Source organism: Dendrobates tinctorius, unplaced genomic scaffold, assembly GCF_039654945.1.
Source record: "Dendrobates tinctorius isolate UK_male_01 unplaced genomic scaffold, ASM3965494v1 ptg000065l, whole genome shotgun sequence".
Taxonomy (NCBI): domain Eukaryota; kingdom Metazoa; phylum Chordata; class Amphibia; order Anura; family Dendrobatidae; genus Dendrobates; species Dendrobates tinctorius.
In genome coordinates, this window is record NW_027361733.1 from 949,562 (window position 1) to 972,519 (window position 22,958).

Consider the following 22,958-nt stretch of genomic DNA (forward strand, 5'->3'; position numbering starts at 1 on the left):
GCCAAGCTGCCCCCGGCCCGTATGGCTCGTGTGAGAACCATCACCGCTGCTGTGTGCAGGGAATGCCTCAAGCAACCGATTTACCAGAGTTGCTTGTTTATTAGCCAATATTAGGTCAAGGTTCTCCTTTGGCATGATGTTTTGTAATTTGCCTTTATAGCGTGGATCCAGGATGCTGGCCAACCAGTAGTCGTCATCGTTCATCATTTTGGCAATGCGTGGTGGGTCCCTTTTTAGGATCTGCAAGGCATAATCTGACATGTGGGCCAATGTTCCCGGTGTCAATGATGCACTGCGAGTGCTGGTTGGAGGAGCACTTTCTGGCAAATCCACATCTCTCCAGTCACGCACAAACCCTGTACCAGACCTTGCCACGCCAACATTTTCACTTGCCCCACGAGATGCATCCTCCTCCCCTAAGTAATCATCCCCATCATCCTCCTCCTCCTCCTCTTCTTCCTCCACCTCGTCCAGGAGAGGTCCCTGAGCAGACAATGGCTGAATGTCATCAAGGATTCCCTCCTCCTCTTCCTCCTCATTAACATTGGCTGCAGACGCCTGCTCCTTAAGGTGCATCAAAGTTTGCATGAGCAGACGCATAAGTGGGATGCTCATGCTTAGGATGGCGTCGTCTGCGCTTACCAGCCGTGTGCATTCCTCAAAACACTGAAGGACTTTACAGAGGTCTTTCAGCTTCGACCACTGCACACCTGTCAACTCCATGTCTGCTCTCAAAGTGCCTGGCCGTGTATCCTCCCACAAATGCATAATGGCCTGCCTCTGCTCGCACAGCCGCTCCACCATGTGCAGGGTGGAGTTCCACCTTGTTGCAATGTCGATGGTTGGGAAGGTGGAGCAATCGCTGCAGCTTCTGCATACGAACGGAGTGTACAGGCGACCGGCGGATGTGCGCGCACAGTCTTCGCACCTTCTGGAGCAGGGCTGTTAACTCCGGATAATTTTTGAGGAAGCACTGCACCACCAGGTTCAAGGTGTGAGCCAAGCAAGGTATATGGCTGAGTTTTGAAAGGGCTATGGCTGCCACAAAATTACGGCCGTTATCGCTAACTACCTTGCCTGCCTCAAGATGTACACTGCCCAGCCATGACTCAGTTTGTCGCTTCAAGTACTCGGCCAGCACCTCGGCGGTGTGTCTGTTGCCCAAACACATCATCTGCAACACAGCCTGCTGACGCTTTCCACTAGCTGCTCGATAGGGGGACACATCGTGTGCAACAGTGGCAGCTGCAGATGGAGTGCTCGTACGACTGCGCTCTGTGGACGAGCTTTCGCTTCTGGAGGAGGAGGAGGAGGAGGGTCGAACGCCTACAGCCAACTGTTTCCTATACCGTGGGCTAGGCAGCACTGTCCCACCACCGCTGTCCCCTGTGGACCCTGCATCCACCACATTAACCCAGTGCGCAGTGATGGACACGTAACGGCCCTGGCCATGCCGACTGGACCATGCATCAGTTGTGAGGTGCACCTTTCCGCTCACTGACTGCTTGAGTGCATGGACAATGCGGTCTTTCACATGATGGTGGAGGGCTGGGATGGCTTTGCGAGAGAAGAAGTGGCGACTGGGTAGGTCATAGCGTGGTACTGCATAGGCCATGAGTTCGCGGAAAGCTGTGCTTTCCACGAACCGAAAGGGCATCATCTCAAACGAGATTAGTTTGGCAAATGTCATGGTCACGTGTGTCAGGACGCAGATGTTTCTGCAAGGCGGACCCATAACACACGTGACCCTGGATACACCGCCTCCAGTGGGGCTCATTTAAATAATAAAACGTGCAGGTGGATACGCCGCCTTCACCTGGCGAATTTAGGTATTACACGTTATACATACAATAATCAAATAATAAAGGGGGAACCTGGGATACTTTAACAATGGTGGGCCCTGCGATAGGGAATGGGGACATGGAGACCTCCTAAGCTCCCCTGAGCCAGTGTCCCTGCACTCCTAACATTCCCTATACAGGCTCCGCACCTGTCGCCGCACGCGTACCTTAACGCCCTTGCTCACCCTGACCCTAAACCCTCACTAGGGAATGGGTCGGTGCGGAGACTTATCCCACCACTGCACTAATAACACACATGAGGAAAGAGACAATACAGGGGAAACACCACTTAGCTTTGCTCTGTTGCGTGCGCTCCTAGCAACAGAGCCCACCACCTGCGTGCGTCTTCTCCTCCACCCGGATCCATCACCATAACAGGATCCTTCACCTTAGTGCAGCCTTGGAGCAGAGACCACCACCAGTTGCAGCTGCTTAGCACCAGAGTCCCAAGGATGAGTTCAGCTTTTGCCACGAAGTCAAGCATGCTTGAGTCCAGCTCAGCGGCCAAGTCCCACATGGTGAGTGCCACTCTCCATAGTAGCCACTCCACCAGACCATGCAGACACTTCCCGCTGACACCATCACTGCGACCCCACCACGCTATGCCAGCCCTTCGTCCAGACACCATAGCTGAAACACGTCCCCTCTGGCTAAGCTGCGCCGGACTCCTCACCAGCTCCTTCCTTCCTCCAGGCTCTCAAACTCAAAGTGAAAACAAACTCACAATATCACAGGCCGTCATTGCACACCCCTAGCACACCTTTATAGGGTGTCACACCTGATACATGATTAAGTGCACAAAAACCTAAAGTGCAATATCAAAACCACCACCGGGGACAGTCAAGACACCTTGGAACTTTCCATAGTAAAATAAGTTCACCCAGTGCAATTTAAAACTGTCAGATCATGACAGCAATGTGGGCGTTCAAACCCAGTGTACGCGGATGAGAGACTGAGTACTTTCTTGACCTACTCATAGTGTCTGGGAGGGTGAGCTGGACTTGAGAGCTGCATATGGTGGAAGTAGCGGTGGACAGGGCGGACTGAGAGAGGGTTGATGATGGTGATGGAGTTGGTGTTCTTTCTGATGGCCTAGAATCAGTCTTTCGTTGATATAACAGTGGGATTCCCTGACTGCTGTGGCCTTGCAACGACACCTCAACATTTGCTGCTGTGCTAACCGGTGGGCTTACAGTGGGGGAAACAATGTAGCGTTGCTGACTACCTTCGTTGTGATCAGTTGCACATGTGGCACTTGAGGTTTGGTGTTGTGTCCATGCTTGCAAGTGCATGCTGGTTAAATGTCTAAGCATGCAACTGGTATTCAAATTTTTCAGATTTTTCCCTCGGCTAAAGGTATTTGCGCACTTCTTACAGATAACCTTGGCCTGATCATGAGGATTTTGTTCAAAAAAGTGCCACACTGCACTCTTCCTACTTTGGCAGACATTTTGCGGCCTAGCACACTGTGATCTTTTGACCCTCTGGACAAGCTGTCCAGCAACTCTTTTGATGTTTGGAACCTGTCTTTGGAGTGCTCCGGGCCTGCCAGATAACAGCTGTTGCGATGTCGATGTCTGCTGTGGATGCTCCTCATCTGAGCTATTGGAAGCAGCACCCTCTTCCCCCAATGGATGCCAATCTGGGTCAACAACTGGGTCATCCATCACCTCCTCTTCTATGTCATGTGCACCTTCCTCTGTGTCACCGTGTATGGTGGTATAGTGTGCGGGAAGGGGCACCTGAGTCTCATCAGGGTCAGAATCTGGCTCTGTACACTGCAAGGACAATGTAGTGCTCTGAGTGAATGTACCAGCAGAATCATCCATCAGCGGCTGTGCATCAGTGCACTCCATGTCAGATTCATCTTGGCCTGGGTAATTCACCATTTGACTTGATAATCCAGGCATGGTATGTGAAAACAGCTCCATGGAGTAATCAGTAGTATGGCCTGCGTCATCCTTCAATCTTGGTTGGGGTGAAGGACACAAGGAAAGGTGTGGTTCATGAACATGAGCCTCCAATGACGACTCAGTGCTTTTACTTTTTACAACTGAAGAAGAGGAGGCGATAGAGCTGGAGGCTGAGTCAGCAATGTAAGACAAAACTTTTTCCTGATGCTCTGGCTTTAAAAGCGGTTTGCCAACTCCTAGAAAACTAAGCGTTCGAGGCCTTATGTAGCCAGACGATGACGCAGGCTCAACACTTCCTGCATTCGGTCCTATTTTGCTCTTGCCACTACCATCAGATCCACCACCAACACCATCATTACCAGCTGCCAACCCCCGCCCAATTCCACGGCCTCTTCCACCAGCCTTCCTCATTTTTGGTAGAAATGTAGACAAAATCCAACAAACTATATAGTAATGTAAAACAAGGTACAAGGTGTCTATAGGACAGGGGAGATTTTGAATTTCTGCACACACTTGTGGACACTGGACACTTTTGGATTGTGTGAGGCCCAATGAATATCTGAGCGCTATGTCACAGGCTCGATGGCACACCTGTGACAAAAGTGACGAGAGGATAAGGGAGATTTTGAATTTGTGCAGACACTTGTGGACACTGGACACTTTTGGATTGTGTGAGGTCCAATGATATCTGAGCGCTATGTGACAGGCTCGATGGCACAGCTGTGACCAAAGTGACTAGAGGATAAGGGAGATTTTGAATTTCTGCAGACACTTGTGGACACTGGACACTTTCGGATTGTGTGAGGGCCACTGATATCTGAGCGCTATGTCACAGGCTCGATGGCACAGCTGTGACCAAAGTGACTAGAGGATAAGGGAGATTTTGAATTTCTGCAGACACTTGTGGACACTGGACACTTTTGGATTGTGTGAGGGCCACTGGTATCTGAGCGCTATGTCACAGGCTCGATGGCACAGCTGTGACAAAAGTGACGAGAGGATAAGGGAGATTTTGAATTTGTGCAGACACTTGTGGACACTGGACACTTTTGGATTGTGTGAGGTCCACTGATATCTGAGCGCTATGTGACAGGCTCGATGGCACAGCTGTGACCAAAGTGACTAGAGGATAAGGGAGATTTTGAATTTCTGCAGACACTTGTGGACACTGGACACTTTTGGATTGTGTGAGGGCCACTGATATCTGAGCGCTATGTCACAGGCTCGATGGCACAGCTGTGACAAAAGTGACGAGAGGATAAGGGAGATTTTGAATTTCTGCAGACACTTGTGGACACTGGACACTTTTGGATTGTGTGAGGCCCACTGATATCTGAGCGCTATGTGACAGGCTCGATGGCACAGCTGTGACAAAAGTGACGAGAGGATAAGGGAGATTTTGAATTTCTGCACACACTTGTGGACACTGGACACTTTTGGATTGTGTGAGGCCCACTGATATCTGAGCGCTATGTGACAGGCTCGATGGCACAGCTGTGACCAAAGTGACTAGAGGATAAGGGAGATTTTGAATTTCTGCAGACACTTGTGGACACTGGACACTTTTGGATTGTGTGAGGGCCACTGATATCGGAGCGCTATGTCACAGGCTCGATGGCACAGCTGTGACAAAAGTGACGAGAGGATAAGGGAGATTTTGAATTTCTGCAGACACTTGTGGACACTGGACACTTTTGGATTGTGTGAGGGCCATTGATATCTGAGCGCTATGTCACAGGCTCGATGGCACAGCTGTGACAAAAGTGACGAGAGGATAAGGGAGATTTTGAATTTCTGCACACACTTGTGGACACTGGACACTTTTGGATTGTGTGAGGCCCAATGAATATCTGAGCGCTATGTGACAGGCTCGATGGCACAGCTGTGACCAAATTGACTAGAGGATAAGGGAGATTTTGAATTTCTGCAGACACTTGTGGACACTGGACACTTTTGGATTGTGTGAGGGCCACTGATATCTGAGCGCTATGTCACAGGCTCGATGGCACAGTTGTGACAAAAGTGACGAGAGGATCAGGGAGATTTTGAATTTCTGCAGACACTTGTGGACACTGGACACTTTTGGATTGTGTGAGGGCCACTGATATCTAAGCGCTATGTCACCGGCTCGATGGCACAGCTGTGACCAAAGTGACTAGAGGATAAGGGAGATTTTGAATTTCTGCAGACACTTGTGGACACTGGACACTTTTGGATTGTGTGAGGGCCACTGATATCTGAGCGCTATGTCACAGGCTCGATGGCACAGCTGTGACAAAAGTGACGAGAGGATAAGGGAGATTTTGAATTTCTGCACACACTTGTGGACACTGGACACTTTTGGATTGTGTGAGGCCCAATGAATATCTGAGCGCTATGTGACAGGCTCGATGGCACAGCTGTGACCAAAGTGACTAGAGGATAAGGGAGATTTTGAATTTCTGCACACACTTGTGGACACTGGACACTTTTGGATTGTGTGAGGCCCACTGATATCTGAGCGCTATGTGACAGGCTCGGTGGCACAGCTGTGACCAAAGTGACTAGAGGATAAGGGAGATTTTGATTTTCTGCAGACACTTGTGGACACTCGACACTTTTGGATTGTGTGAGGGCCACTGATATCTGAGCGCTATGTCACAGGCTCGATGGCACAGCTGTGACAAAAGTGACTAGAGGATAAGGGAGATTGGATTGCTTTTAAAAAAGCAGTTTGCAGAGCAGTGGGTAAACAGCAATGCCAGCCTGTCAGGAAGCCTTAAAAGGCAGCCCAACAACCAACACCACTGATACACCACAATATAGCCTCCCCTTGCACTGCACACACAGTTACTGGTGTGTTGTGCAGGCCAAATCGCTAGCAGCAGAAGCAGTTTTTTTTTCTTCTCAGCAGGACAAAAAAAAAAAATTGGGATTGCTTTTAAAAAAGCAGTTTGCGGAGCAGTGGGTAAACAGCAATGCAGGAATGTCAGGAAGCCTTAGAAGGCAGCCCAACAACCAACACCACTGATCCACCACAATGTAGCCTCCCCTTGCACTGCACACACAGTGACTGGTGTGTTGTACAGGCAAAATCGCTAGCAGCAGAAGCAGTTTTTTTTTCTTCTTCCCTGCCTAACGCTCTACCTACAGAATCAGCAGCAACCTCTCCCTATGCTAAGATCGGCAGAAGTAAGATGGCGGTCGGCGTGCACGCCCTTTTATACCCCCTGTGACGCCCACCAAAGCAAGCCAATCACTTGCATGCCCTTCTGAAAGATGGTGGTGATCCGTGCCTATGTCATCACGTTGCCCACAGTGTCCGTGGATCCTGATTGGCTGAAAAAGAGCGCAAAACAAACTTTTGAAACGCCACTTTGGCGCGTAAGTCGCCGACCTCGTGGCCGACCTCATCCTAGGGTCGGGTTTCGTTTCATGAAACCCGACTTTGCCAAAAGTCGGCGACTTTTGAAATTTTTCGACCCGTTTCGCTCAACTCTATTCTTTTCTCCATTTCAGATAATCTGAAGCAAGAGAGAGAATATGCATTAGGGAACAATGTGCCCGAGAAGCACACTTTCATTTGTAACAAAATCTGCCTTATTTATTTGAAATATCCACAAACCTTTCTCTATCCATTCATAAAACAAGCTAAATAAACAATAGTAATGACTGAAAACATTACATACCAACCTTATAAAGTGTGATGTGTTCGGGACCAATGAGCCTGAGAAGCCAGCACAGCTATATCTTCCTTCCTGAAGCTCTGCAGACCAACTGTGGTATCAGGTTTCACACAGCAGCTAGAGCCAGGAGATTATCTAGAGGGAGGGGGTTTCCTGAAAATCTGGTGAGAAGGGAGAAATGAAAGTAGAAGAGCTGCGCCTGTCAGATCCATTGCTCCTGACGGAGGGTTAATCAACTCGGAGGTATGCCCAAGGGATGGATGTGGTGCGAGAGAGCATGTCAGGCATTTGGTATGGGACTGACTTTGCTTATGCTGTATGGAAGGGTATGGGTGGTCTTTGTAAGGAATTTGCTGGTGTGACATATCTTAACTCCTTCACGACCCATGACGCCTACGTAGGCATCATGAAAAGCCGTGCCCAAATGACCCATGACACCCCCGTAGGCGTCACGCTTTAAATAGCCCCCCTGTGGGTCGGGTGACCGGGGTTAATGAAAGGTCACCGGACCGGCACACAAAGGACCCTTTATGCTTCACCACAGTGGGGGTGGCTTAGCCCCCACGTGGCTACAATCGCTCTGATTGGCTGTTGAAAGTGAAACAGCCAATCAGAGCGATAGTAATATTTCATCAATGAAATTTGATGAAATATTACAATCCAGCCATGGCCGATGCTGCAGTAGCATCGGACATGGCTGGAGACACTAATTTAACCCCCCACACCGGCTGGCAGGGGCGATCGGCCCCGCCACGGACTGACAGCAGCGATGGGCTACTGCTGTCATGATCTGCCCCCCTCCCCTTCCTTCCGCTCCCCCCCGATGTCCGATCCCACCCTCACCGTCCCCGGTACTTGTCATGTCCCGCTCTGGCTCCCGGTGTCCCGCCGTCCCTCCTGCATGGGCGCTGCCATCTTTGAAAATGGCGGGCGCATGCGCAGTACGATTGCAATATTTCACCAATTAAATTTGGTGAAATATTACAATACATCCATGGCCGATGCTGCAATAGCATCGGCCATGGCTAGAGAAGGCAATCAGATCCCCCACCCACCGACTGATGGCGCCGATCGGCTACCGCCAACGACTGATGGCAGCGATCAGCAGCCGCAGTCATCATCAGGTCCCCTCCCCCTTCCTTCCGCTCCCCCCAACCGTCCCCGGTACCTCCTGGCTGTCCCGGTGTCCTGCGTCATGGGCGCCGCCATCTTGGAAAATGGCGGGCGCATGCGCAGTGCGCCGGCTGCAGATTCATTCATTTATTTTGATCACTGTGAGAAATTCTCACAGTGATCAAAATAAAAAAAGTAAATAAAACCCCCCCTTTATCACCCCCATAGGAAGGGACATATAATAAAATAAAGAACATATTTTTATTTTTCCATTAGGGCTAGGGCTGCATTAGAGCTAGGGCTGGCATTAGAGCTAGGGCTGGCATTAGAGCTAGGGCTGGCATTAGAGCTAGGGCTGGAATTAGAGCTAGGGCTGGAATTAGAGCTAGGGCTGGAATTAGAGCTAGGGCTGGAATTAGAGCTAGGGCTGGAATTAGAGCTAGGGCTGGAATTAGAGCTAGGGCTGGAATTAGAGCTAGGGCTGGAATTAGGGCTAGGGCTGGAATTAGGGCTAGGGCTGGAATTAGGGCTAGGGCTGGAATTAGGGCTAGGGCTGGAATTAGGGCTGGGGCTGGAATTAGGGCTGGGGCAGGAATTAGGGCTGGGGCAGGAATTAGGGCTAGGGTTAGGGTTGGAATTAGGGTTAGGGCTGGAATTAGGGTTGGGATTAGGGCTAGGGTTGTGATTAGGGTTGGAATTAGGGTTAAGATTAGGGTTAGGGGTGGGTTGGGATTAGGGTTAGGCTTGTAGTTAGGTTTAGAGTTGGGATTAGGGTTAGGGGTGTGTTGGGGTTAGGGTTGTGGTTAGGATTATTAGGGTTGGGATTAGGGTTAGGGGTGTGTTGGGTTTTGGGTTGGAGTTAGAATTGAGGGGTTTCCACTGTTTAGGCACATCACAGGGTCTCCGAATGCAACATGGCGCCACTATTTATTCCAGCCAATTTTGCGTTTTAAAAGTCAAACAGCGCTCCCTCCATTCCGAGCCCCGAAATGTGCCCAAACAGTGGTTTACCCCCACATATGGGGTATCAGCATACTCAGGAAAAATTGCACAACACCTTTTGGGGTCTAATTTCCCCTGTTACCCTTGGGAAAATAAAAAATTGGGGGCTAAAATTATTTTTGTGGAGAAAAATGATTTTTTATTTTCATGGCTCTGCGCTATAAACTTCTGTGAAGCACTCGGGGTTTCGAAGCGCTCACCACACATCTAGATAAGTTCCTTGGGGGGTCTAGTCTCCAAAATGGGGTCACTTGTGGGGGGTTTCTACTGTTTAGGCACATCAGGGGCTCTGCAAATGTAACATGAAGCCTGCAGACCATTCCATCAAGTCAGCATTTCAATACCTCACTACTTCCCTTCCGAGCCCTGACGTTTTCCCATACAGTGGTTCCCCCCCACATATGGGGTACCAGCGTACTCAGGACAAACTGTACAACAACTTTTGGGGTCAAATCTCTCCTGTTACCCTTGTGAAAATAAAAAATTGTGGGCTAAAAAATAATTTTTTGAGGAAAAAAATATTTCTATTTTCACGGCTCTGCGTTATAAACTTCTGTGAAGCACCTGAGGGTTCAAAGTGCTCACTATCCATCTAAATAAGTTCCTTGGGGGGATCTAGTTTCCAAAATGGGGGAATTTGTGGGGGAGCTCCAAAGTTTAGGCACGCAGGGGCTCTCCAAACATGACATGGTGTCGGCTAACGATGGAGCTAATTTTTCATTCAAAAAGTCAAATGGCGCTCCTTCCCTTCTGAGCCCTACCTTGTGTCCAAACAGTGGTTTACCCCCACATATGGGGTACCAGCGTACCCAGGACAAACTGGACAATAACTTTTGGGGTCCAATTTCTCCTGTTAGCCTTGTGAAAATAAAAAATAGAGGGTTAAAATCATTTTTGAGGAAAAAAATATTTTATTTTCTCTGCTCTGCGTTATAATCTTCTGTGAAGCACTTGGGGGTTCAAAGTGCTCACTACACATCTAGATAAATTAATATTTCATAAATATATTTTTTTGAGCAAAAATTATATTATAGAAGTATTATGGAGGATAACATGAGAATAAAATCTCTGTACATATATTCTGTTATATCATGTATTGTATAATATTTTTAAAAAATATGGAAAAATTACTGCTAGCGTATTAGCTTTTGTTAGGGTTAACACTTGTTTTTAAATAGTTAATCTTATAGGTGGATGCCCACAAGTGTGATCTATTAACGCTTAATCAACTATAGCACCACCTATCTTAGGATCTTTTCCTTCTTATATCCCAGAAAAATAGCAATGTGTATTATGGCAATGATAAAGGTCTAGCCGAAACGCGTCTTGCCGTGCGCTTTACAGCAGTAATTTTTCCTATTTCTCCTATCTCTGCCTATATTTATAATATGCTGCTATGGATAAATATTTTTAATCTACGTTTGAAATAAAGAAAAAGATTTTTTATGTACTTCAAACTTGGCTCGCTGGATTCATCTCCTTTTTACACATCTAGATAAGTTCCTTCGGGGGTCTAGTTTCCAAAATGGGGTCACTTGTGGGGGAGCTCCAATGTTTAGGCACACAGGGACTCTCCAAACGCAACATGGCAATGCTAAATATTCCAGCATATTTTCCATTCAAAAAGTCAAATGGCGCTCCTTCCCTTCTGAGCCCTGCCGTGCGCCCAAACAGTGGTTTATGACCACATATGAGGTATCAGTGTACTCAGGAAAAAATGCCCAACAAATTTAGGATCCATTTTACTCTGTTGCCCATGTGAAAATGAAAAACCTGAGGCTACAAGAACATTTTTGTGAAAAAAAAAGTACTTTTTTTCTACGGATCAATTTGTGAAGCACCTGTGGATTCAAAGTGCTCATTATGCATCTAGATAAGTTCCTTGGAGGGTCTAGTTTCCAAAATGGGGTCACTTGTGGGTGAGCTCCAATGTTTAGGCACACAGGGACTTTCCAAACGCAACATGGTAACCGATAAATATTCCAGCATATTTTCCATTCAAAAAGTCAAATGGCGCTCCTTCCCTTCTGAGCCCTGCCGTGCGCCCAAACAGTGGTTTATGACCACATAAGAGGTATCGGGGTACTCAGAAGAAATTCCCCAACAAATTTTAGGATCCATTTTCTCCTGTTACCCATGTGAAAATGAAAAGAATGATGCTAAAATAAAGTTTTTGTTGGAAAAATTAAAATGTCCATTTTTTCCTTCCATGTTGGTTTAGTCCCTGTGAAGCACCTGAAGGGTTAATAATCTCCTTGAATGGAGTTTCGAGTAGCTTGAGGGGTGCAGTTTTTAGAATAGTGTCACTTTTGGGTATTTTCTGCCATATAGACCCCACAAAGTGACTTCAAATGTGAGGTGGTCCCTAAAAAAAATGGTTTTGTAAATTTCGTTGTAAAAATGAGAAATCGCTGGTCAACTTTTAACCCTTATAACTTCCTAACAATAAAAAATTTTGTTTCCAAAATTGTGCTGATGTAAAGTAGACATGTGGGAAATGTTATTTATTAACTATTTTGTGTCATATAACTCTGGTTTAACAGAATAAAAATTCAAAATTTGAAAATTGCAAAATTTTCAAAATTTTCGCCAAATTTCCATTTTTTTCACAAATAAACGCAAAAATTATCAACCTGAATTTACCACTAACATGAAGCCCAATATGTCACGAAAAAACAATCTCTGAATCGCTAGGATGCGTTGAAGCAATCATGAGTTATTACCTCATAAAGGGACACTGGTCAGAATTGCAAAAAATGGCCAGGTCATTAAGGTCAAAATAGGCTGGGTCATGAAGGGGTTAATTGGAAATTGGTGATGTTTGGAATGGGTGCATGTAGTAGGGTGAAGGATAGAGTTTTATGTTGTTGGTAGTATGTGTGATTGAAAGTTTATGGGATGCGAGGAATATGTTTTCAAAAGGAAGAAAATTTCGGTTAATGAGTGTTTGAGGCTGATTGTCACGTATGTATGTAGTTTACCTATGGGATAAGAAGCAAGGTAGTATCCTTGATGCTGAGGGAATTAGGAAATTTAAGAAGTGGGGATTTCTTGTAAATGTTACTTAGTGTTTTTCTGAAATTTTTTTTACCTATCTTGATTAAACACCATGCATAATGAATGGCCGAATATCATTTGAAGCTTTTATCAAGTTATTTTGATTAAGCATATTTGATTAGGCCTGTCTGATTTGGTAAAAAAAAAAAAAAAATCTGTTCTTATCAGTTTAATATCAGACACGTCCCCTATCTGGGGACCATATATTAAATGGATTTTTAGAACAGGCAGATGGAGAAAGAGCTTGCTCTGTCCACTGTATGTATCAGCCTGTCATTGCAGTATCTTCAGGCATGGTGCACTCACTCACTCAAGCGGTTTCCAAAGACAGATTGAATTGAAATCCAGTCCAGCCGTGTTTTCAAAGCATTATTTGAATGCCATTTTCAACTCTTGTTGCTCTGCATTAGCTTTTCTTGGTCCAAGTTGCACATTTCCAATTCCTTTGCCTTGATTTAACTTGACCAACTCTGCTACAGCAGGTGTTATTCACCTCTATATGGAAGGCATTGCACTGCATTCGATCTGTCATTTAAATAATGATCTGTCTCGGCCTTTGCTGCTTGGTAGGTATAGGTGTGACAAGCTGCAGTAATGTGTTTCGCTTTGGATAGATACATTTCTGCACACCCACTGCTACAAGGCCTGCAGCCCCTTCCACTCAGTACTTCCCCAGTCTTAATTCAAGTATCACATGTGTAGTTGTTATTCAATTCCTTCATGTAATGATATGTCATTTCTGAAACATTGTCCCCCTCTTGTGGCCTGCCAACTTTTCAATGTTGAAATTAACTGTTATATTTTGAATTAATTCATATATGAATTTAATGGAAAAGTAACAATTTATCTGGCATGTCATTTGAATGTTCAGCCTACGTCCACCTGTCTGAGAGTATTCTAGTGGGGCTTGTAGAAGCTAGGTGTGCTACTTGCCTGCAGTAAATAGGGTGTGTTCCATTCATGTAACACTGTGATAGGGATGTGTTCTATTGATGGAACACTATGATAAGGATGTGTTCTATTGATGGAACACTTTGACGTGTCACAGTGGGCAGCCCATAGTCTTTATCAGGTGCGCGGCAGCTGGCGGTTTCAGTCTGCTGAGGGAGCCGAGGAGAAATGTTCCTCTTGTCTGGCTTCCTTCTTCCTGGTACTGACTGAAGCGCGTTTGAACGAGAGGGGAGGGGCGGCCCTAAAATGGGTGGACCTATGCAGATTAGGCATCCTGGGAAAAAAGCAGCTGCCTACACTTTTGTTATGCGCCCAGAGTTGGTTGGAATGTCTTCCTCAGGCCATTATCTGTGTCATTCTCCACAATGGGTGTCATTTCTGGTTATCGCTTCTCGGCCTTTTGCCTAAGATGAGGTGTTAGATTTGCTGGCATCTGGTCTGGGTTCTTTAGGTGCCTGGGGTACCCCGCCTCTCGGCCTTGGGTGTGGGTCCCACTCTTGTAGTGGGATCCAGGCCCTTGTTGCTATTGGGAGGTGGGCTTAGTCCCTGGGCAATGGGTTGCGATCCCGCTAGCCAAGTGATCTTCGGATTATTTGGTGATTCCTTTGTTGCGGAACACCCCCATTTTTCCTTGTAGCGGAACACCCCGTTCCTTATAGCCATGGATTCTGATTCTGGTGATGTTCTAGCCTATGCTCTCTTGAAGCATACGGTTAGGATTTTTTTTGAGAAAGGTGGAGGAGATAGTCGTGGACTAAAATTTTGTTGTTTTAATGTTCTTGAACAGGCTCTCTCTTGTCTGGAAGCACGGAATCCTTGCCATCCAAGACTATCCAAGACGTGGTATTTATGATGTCACTTTTACTGGAGAAGGTATCCACCAGCATGTTTGTAAGGCTGGTTTCACATTTGCGTTTTTTTTCGCGGTAATTTAGCGCTAAATAGCGCATGCGTTTTTTTTCCTATACTTTGCATGGGATGCGCTTATGTGCGCATACACATGCGTTTGTACGCGTTTTACCGCGCATGCGTTTTTTTGCGGTATGCGCTCGGGCGCACAAAATGCAACTTGTTGCATTTTTTGTGCGTCCGATTTGCCTCAAAAAAACGCATGCGCGCGCAATGCGCTTTTTTACAGTAAGACACCCATTATAAGTCTATGGTGAGCATATGTGCGCATTGGCATGCTTAGGCTGGTTTCACATTCGCGCTTTTTAAGCGCACACACGGCCGGGGGTAGCTCCGCCCCCGAGCCGGCTCTCTGCCCGGCGTGCCCGCCCCTTCCTTGTAGCGCCGCCTCCTAGCGCACAGCGGCGCCTGCGATCGGCGCACCCTATCTTTAGCATAGGGTGCGCAGATCGTGCGCAGGCCATGCGCTAGTTGCGCTTTGACCTGCGCTGCGCACTTTTGACGGTGCGCCGTGCGCGCCAAAATCCGAAAAGTTTGATTTTGGCGCGCACGGTGCACCGTCAAAAGTGCGCAGCGCAGGTCAAAGCGCAACTAGCGCACGGCCTGCGCACGATCTGCGCACCCTATGCTAAAGATAGGGTGCGCCGATCGCAGGCGCCGCTGTGCGCTAGGAGGCGGCGCTACAAGGAAGGGGCGGGCACGCCGGGCATAGAGCCGGCTCGGGGGCGGAGCTACCCCCGGCCGTGCGTGCGCTTAAAAAGCGCGAATGTGAAACCAGCCTTATGTATGCGTTGTTTTGCACATGCGTTTTTTTTTTACCATTAGTTTAGACAATGGAATTTAGGGATTTGGGTAAAGTTAGGGTTAGTTAAGGGGGTTTAGGGTTAGGGTTAGGGTTAGGGTCAGGGTTAGGGTTAAGTATGGTTTGGTTTAGGGTTAGGGTTAGGGTTAGGGTCAGGGTTAGGGTTAAGTATGGTTTGGTTAAGGGTTTGGGTCAGGGTCAGGGTTAGGGTTAGGGTTAGGGTCAGGGTTAGGGTTAGGGTTAAGGTTAAGTATGGTTTGGTTAAGGGTTAGGGTCAGGGTTAGGGTTAAGTATGGTTTGGTTAAGGGTTAGGGTTAGGGTTAGGGTCAGGGTTAGGGTTAAGTATGGTTTGGTTAAGGGTTAGGGTTAGGGTTAGGGTCAGGGTTAGGGTTAGGGTTAGGGTCAGGGTTAGGGTCAGGGTTAGGGTCAGGGTTAGGGTCAGGGTTAGGGTTAAGTATGGTTTGGTTAAGGGTTAGGGCTAGGGTTAGGGTCAGGGTTAGGGTTAAGTATGGTTTGGTTAAGGGTTAGGGTTAGGGTTAGGGTTAGGGTCAGGGTTAGGGTTAGTAAAGTCATGGTTTGGGTTAGTGTGAGTGGCCACCTAATGTTGGAAAAAACCGCAAACGCGGTAAAAACGCACTAAAAATGCATACAAACGCTTAAAAACGCTGCGTTTTTTTCATGCATGCTCATAAAAATGCTTGAAAAAACGCAGCAGTTGTATGCTTCTGTATGCGTTTTTCAATGCGTTTTTTTGCGGGAAAAACGCGCTGCAAAAAAAAGCAAGTGTGAAACAGGCCTAAGCAGGTCACTTCCCCCAATACTATTCTCCGTAAAAACCCTGACCTTACAAGAGTGAAATTTGCAATCCACGAATTAGAAGAAACTAGGCTCTTGATTGTGAAAATCTATTCTCCCCATACGCAAGAGAGCGAGATTGGAAAATTTCTTCATGGTTTCTTCAAAAAAGTAATTTGCTTGGGAAAAGTCTTGAATGAGTGTGGCATTTGGACCTCCAAATGGAGATATGTAGTAACTTGTGTAAAAAATGCCTCAGTACCTGGGGGTAGACTTACCACCAGCTCATTTTAAAATAGGCAAAATGAATGGCGACCTCTATTTTAATGGCATGCCAGCATTTTGCAGGAAGTGTGAAGTATATGGGCATTCAAACTGTGATTCAACCTGTCAAATGCGGTAGCCAGGACCATAAGACTGAACAATGTCAGAAAGATAATGTGTGTATGAACTGCTTTTCTAAAGGCCATTCATTTTCTAACTGTCCTAACAGGAACACCCCAAAAGGAGCGCAGCCTGGGCAAAAGCAACCTCAGGCCCCCCGCCAACCCTTGGCTGGTTCTGATGACCCCGGGATGGAGGAGGACGAGGAGGAGTCTATGGATGAGTCAAATGAGGCACCTGGTACAGACAAGGATGGCTTTACAATGGTGGAAAACGGAAAAGCGAGACGTAGGAAGGAGCGGCATAAGGCGAGTGGGCAGCAGTCTGGAAACCCCACACAGGGTGCGGCTGCATCTGCTGAAAGCCAACCCTCATCTCTTCTATCTTCTGGGATGACTCAAGGGCGTGAAAATTCTGATGCAAACAAACAGAAAATCCAGAAGGCAGATGGGGCATCAAGGGAAGTACCCCCACAGGAACCCCCTGATGGAGGAGGGAAACCAGAAGAGATGCCCGAGGAGAGGCAGCAGGTATGTGAGACCTCACCCTCTTCAGAGATTAAGAGAGGAACTGGAGAAACTGCCTCGGTCATTCCTGAGACCCCAGTCAGAGGACAGCGGGCACCTGAGCTCAATTTGACTCCTCCGATTGGTTCCCCGGAGGGGGGCCAGTGGGAGGTCAAGAGCTGGGAGAGGAGCCAGTTAACATGACAAGTGTGTTACCGATGGTGAATGAGTTCTTCCCGGAGAGTGTAATGCCACCCGAAGGACTGTCTGATGCGGAATCCTCCGTGGTTTCCTCCCTCATGACTATCGATGACAAGACCGAATCCTCCAGCGATGAGAGTTTATAACCAGCTGAGGTAAGAGTTTTTGAATTAAGTCCTTTTTCTCTTTTCTCTTATGGTGGGGATTACTGGTATTTCCCTTAATGCTAGAGGGATTAAAACTAAACCCAGGAGAACTGCGCTTTTTGAGTTTCTGTCCACCTTAACCGCAGCAGTTATCTTCCTACAGGAATGCAGCATCCCACATTCTCTAAGCTATAGAGAATATAAAACCGATTGGACTCATGGCCCCTCAGTATGGTCGGGTTCAAACGAATCCAGGTCAGCAGGGGTCGCAATTCTTTTAAAAGGTAATGTTCTTATTGACTCTGTTCAGGAGGTTTTACCAGGTAGGATTTTATTGGTCAAAGCTTTTATTGATGGTTTTAAATGGCAGTTTTTAAATTTTTTTTGGATCAACTGACAAAAATGAAAGATCAAAAATGTTAGACATGTTACCCCTTTTTATTAATGACTCTGATCCTCTTATCTTGGCAGGTGATTTTAACTGTATTTTAGGTGGTGAGAAAAGATTCTCCAGGGCGGTGAGCAGAAATTATGACAAAACGTCTTTTATGCTAAGAAATATTATACAGGATTTTAAATTGACGGATTGTTTTAAGGAATGTAATAAGAATCTCCCTGCAGAAGAATGGGTAACCTGGAGCAATGTGAATTGTAGCTCCAGAATTGATTTTATTGTTTGTTCTAACTCTGTACTGCCTCTTAAATGCGAGCTTTTAACAAATATCTTCTCTGACCATAAACTTTTACTCTTTTATGTCAAATATGATGATTTTAAGAAAAAAGGTAAAAGTACCTGGAAGTTGAATACCTCTCTTTTAGATGACCCAGAAATTTTAACCAGTTGTACTAAATTTTATGCAAATTATTAACAAATTAGAGATCCCCATACTCCTATCAGTAAATGGTGGGAAAAGATGAAGAAAAATATAAAAGACTTTTTTATTAAAGCTGGAATACGGAAAGAAAATGAAAAGAGAGAGACTTGTAACCCTGAACACCCAGCTACAAACCCTCTATAAATTATGAGAGCATGATATAAATGTGGATAAAGAGATTGGTGATCTTAAAAGTGAAATTTCAAAGTTCCTGGATCAAAGAGGTAAACAGTTAATTTTTCACTCCAAAGTTAAATACACAGAAGAAAATGAAACTTGCTCTCGGTTTTTTTTTAAAAATATGGTAGCAAAAAGAGTCTTCATCAATTCTTTGGAGGGGGAAAAAAAAAATATAGAGGGAATTTTAAATAAAGTCCACAAATTTTATGCTGACCTTTTTAATACAAAACCTATAGATAATAGTTTTATGGAAAGTTCTATAGAGGAAATTACAACTATTTTAGACCCAGTATCACAAAATTCTTTGTTACAGGACCTGAGTGAGGAAGAAGTGGCTGAAACGGTAAAAAGTTTTAAAACAGGGAAAGTCCCTGGCCCTGATGGAATCCCTATAGAATTTTATTCCACATTTTATGGGATTTCACAAGAGGATTTATTAAGCATTTTTAGTGAAGTTTTTAATACAAAAACTCTCCTAACCTCTTGGAAAAAAGGTGAAGTGTCCCTCATATTTAAAAAAGGTGACAAATCAGATCTAAAAAAGTGGAGGCCAATAACCCTTTTATACTGTGACTACAAAATAATGGCCAAAATCTGTGGCAATAGGCTCAAAAAAGTAGTCGGAAATATAATACATCCCAATCAGGTCTGTGGTATACCACAGAGAAGTGTATGGGAAAACCTGAATCTAATCAAGGATGTAATTGATGATACTAAATCAAGGGGGGGTTGCCAGGCAGTCCTGTCCCTTGATTTTGAAAAAGCTTTTGACAGAGTGTCCCACCAGTTTCTTTTTAATGTTTTAAGTAAAATGGGTATACCAGAAGGGTTTTTAGAGTCACTCAAGGCATTTTATAAGAACTGCACAAGCAAAATTGTGGTGAACGGTTTTAAAACTCAAGATGTCTTTTTAAATTCTGGGGTTAAACAAGGTTCCCCCTGTCCCCATTACTATTTATTTGTGCTCTTGAACCTCTGCTTTGTGCCCTTAGGAGGAGTAAACAAATCCGGGGCATCCCACTACCTGGTGGAGGAGGCCTAGAGGCCAAAGTCACAGGATACATGGATGATGTAGCCATAATGTGTAAAGACACCCCCTCTGTACAAAACGCCTTAAGACAGGTGGAGTTCTTTTGTTGTGGGTCTGGTTTTAAAGTAAAATAGAGCTCTTGTTAAAATTCAAAGGTGGGCAATATGGTTTTAACAGACGTCCCAGTTCCTGAAAAGGACGCTGTCCAAATTCTAGACGTAGTTTTTAATGGAGAAAATAAAGGCATAGAAAGCTGGAATTTGGTGGCACAAAAGGTTAACCAAAAGCTGTGTATGTGTAACTTGAGGAAACTGACAATGGAGGGAAAGATTTTAATCATTAAAATGGTTATATTGCCACTTTTATTATATTTAAGCTTGGTTTTCCCCCCTCCAACACGCATTTTTAACAAAATAATTAAAGCCTGTTACCTTTTTTTGGCGTTTTAAGATGGGAAAAACTAAAGAGAGAGCTGGTGGTAAAGTCAAAAGGTAAAGGTGGTAAGGATTTCCCTGATTTTAGAGCCTTTGTTTTAATCACATTCTTTGTCCGGTGTTTTAATTCCCTTTTTAAAAATAATTACTGGTCATATTTTATCCGTTTTAACACTGGTTTCTTTATGAGACACCTTGGTTGGTTTGAAACAGTGCTAAATACACCATATGCCCTAAATATACCAGATTTATAAGATCTTGGGCACAATAGTGAATAGATATGACCTAAAGGGAAAAAACATGGAATTCTTAAAGGACAGCAAAAAGATTTTAAAGAGCCTTAAAGAAAGAGAGCAGGTGACACAGATTGGGAATTTTAATGAACCTAAGTGTCTGGAGATATTGAAAGATGTCAATGTATCATATCTTTTTAATTCACAGAAGGACCTGGCCTGGAGCTGTGTGCATGACTGTCTTCCATGCCGGGTGTTTCAACACTGGAGAGGACTCGTGAGATCTGCCAGATGCCCAAGAGAAGAGTGCCAAGGAGAAGAAACAGTTCTGCACATCTTCTGGACTTGTCAATTTGCCCAACTAATATGGACTAAAATCTTCCCTTTGCTCCAGAAAATTACAGACTTAAGAGACTTAAATTTTGGACTATTTTATTCGGGCACATAGAATGCCCCAATGCAAGCAAGAGGATCATGGCATGGAAGACAATCAGCACCATCAAGGAGGCTCTATGGAAGGCCAGGAACATCCTTTTTAAGCACAAAGTTTTATCTGTAAAAGACGTTTTATCATTGGCTTTTAGTGAAATGTATATTTATTACTTGTTAGATAGGAAAAATAATCCTTTAATGTCAGAGCAATGGATGGTAAAGAATGGAATACCGCAATCTGAATATCACCATTAATAAGTCTGCTTTTTAGCCAATATAAAATTTATTTTACATGTAACATTTTAAAACCTGATTTGGAGAAAGAGCTTTTAAATATGTAAATTTTGTAATTTGCACGTCTTTTATCTGTAATGCTTTTTAACTTTAAATAAACGGGTGTACCTGCTTTTAGGTACTTCCAAGTAAAAAAAAAAATTCTGTTCTTATCAGTTTAATGCAAACAAAAAGCACAGAATGACAAATGTGCCAAAATACCTTGCAATAAGACATAACAGTAATCAGCAAGTGCTGATAAAAGGTAATAACAAACACAGGGTATTTAGTAGATAGGGACTGCTTCAATACGGGTTACCTTGACGTTGGTGAAGCAGCTTGGCATACATTTTTTGGCAAAAAAAGTATCGACTAAATACCCTGTGTTTGTCATTACCTTTTATCAGCACTTGCTGATTACTGTTATGTCTTATTGCAAGGTATTTTGGCACATATGTCATTCTGTGCTTTTTGTTTGTGTTTCAGTCAGGGTGGTGTGAACATGGTCCAACAGACTTGTTCACATTGTGCATGTCATATGTGTGTTCTTATCAGTTTAATATCTGATACGTCCCCTATCTGGGGACCATATATTAAATGGATTTTTAGAACAGGCAGATGGAGAAAGAGCTTGCTCTGTCCACTGTATGTATCAGCCTGTCATTGCAGTATCTTCAGGCATGGTGCACTCACTCACTCAAGCGGTTTCCAAAAACAGATTGAATTGAAATCCAGTCCAGCAGTGTTTTCAAAGCATTATTTGAATGCTGTTTTCAACTCTTGTTGCTCTGCATTAGCTTTTCTTGGTCCAAGTTGCACATTTCCAATTCCTTTCCCTTGATTTAACTTGACCAACTCTGCTACAGTAGGTGTTATTCACCTCTATATGGAAGGCATTGCACTGTATTCGATCTGTCATTTAAATAATGATCTGTCTCAGCCTTTGCTGCTTGGTAGGGTACAGGTGTGATAAGCTGCAATAATGTGTTTGGCTTTGGATAGATACATTTCTGCACACCCACCTGCTACAAGGCCTGCAGCCCTTGCCCTCAGTCATTCCACCAGCCTTAATTCAAGTATCACATGTGTAGTTAAGTTATTCAATTCCTACCACATCGCTCATGCAATGATGTGTCATTTTTGAAACATTGTCGCCCTCTTGTGGCCTGCCAACTTTTCAATGTTGAAATTAACTGTTACATTTTGAATTCTTATATGAATTTAATGGAAAAGAAACAATTTATCTGGTGTGTTATTTGAATGTACGGCCTTCGGCCACCTGTCTGAGAGTATTCTAGTGGGGCTTGTAGTAGCTAAGTGCGCTGCTTGCCTGCAGTAAATAGGGTGTGTTCCATTCATGGAACACTATGATAGGGATGTGTTCTATTGATGGAACACTATGATAGGGATGTGTTCTATTGATGGAACACTGACGTGTCACAGTGGGCAGCCCATAGTCTTTATCAGGTGCGTGGCAGCAGGCAGTTTCAGTCTGCTGAGGGTGCCGAGGAGGAATGTTCCTCTGGTCTGGCCTTCCTTCTTCCTGGTACTGACTGAAGCGCGTTTGAATGAGAGGGGAGGGATGGCCCTAAAATGGGCGGACTTATGCAGATTAGGTATCCTGGGAAAAAAAGCAGCTGCCTGCGCTTTTGTTATGCGCCCAGAGTTGCCTGGAATGTCTTCCTCAGGGCATTATCTGTGTCATTCTCCACAATGGGTGCCTGTCCTAAGCACTGTGGCCTTGCAAGCGGCAAACCATTTCTGGCTATCGCTTCTCGGCCTTTTGGCTAAGATCAGGTGTGGTTTCCCACCTGGTTTTGACTGAAGGTGCTTGGGGTACCCGGCTCCTTGGCCTGGGGGGGGATCGTCTCACTTCTGGTGGGGCTTCACCCTCCTGCTGCTATAAGGGAGTTGGTTTAGTCCACTTGCAACGTGCTGCGATCCACCGGCTAAAGGCTGTGTCCGTGGTGACGACCTTTGTGCTGTTTTCCTATTACTTTCTGTGGTATTCTGTATCGACAGTATCTAGATGGCTTTCGTGAAGAACACAATCTGTGTGTCTGTGGATCCCAAAGATGGAAATAAGGACACCGTGGTCTTTGTCATCAGAGATCTGATTGAAGGAAAAGCTGGAGCAAGACGTGCTGACATCTTCAGTTGCAATGAATTTCCTTTCCAAGGTAATTACGATGTGACTTTTATGGACCTGACTGTGT

The 22,958-nt window shown here is 45.1% G+C and overlaps 1 protein-coding gene and 2 non-coding genes across 3 annotated transcripts in view; all 3 read left to right on the plus strand.

Moving 5' to 3' along the window:
* Positions 1-22,958, plus strand: part of LOC141094652 (uncharacterized) — an 803,576-nt gene that overhangs the window by 501,085 nt on the left and 279,533 nt on the right. The gene's annotated exons all lie outside the window — the stretch shown is intronic.
* LOC141095003 (U2 spliceosomal RNA) lies at positions 12,702-12,898 on the plus strand. The gene has a single exon (XR_012233249.1). It is a non-coding gene; the product is annotated as a U2 spliceosomal RNA (small nuclear RNA).
* On the plus strand, positions 21,254-21,436 carry LOC141094977 (U2 spliceosomal RNA). The gene has a single exon (XR_012233234.1). It is a non-coding gene; the product is annotated as a U2 spliceosomal RNA (small nuclear RNA).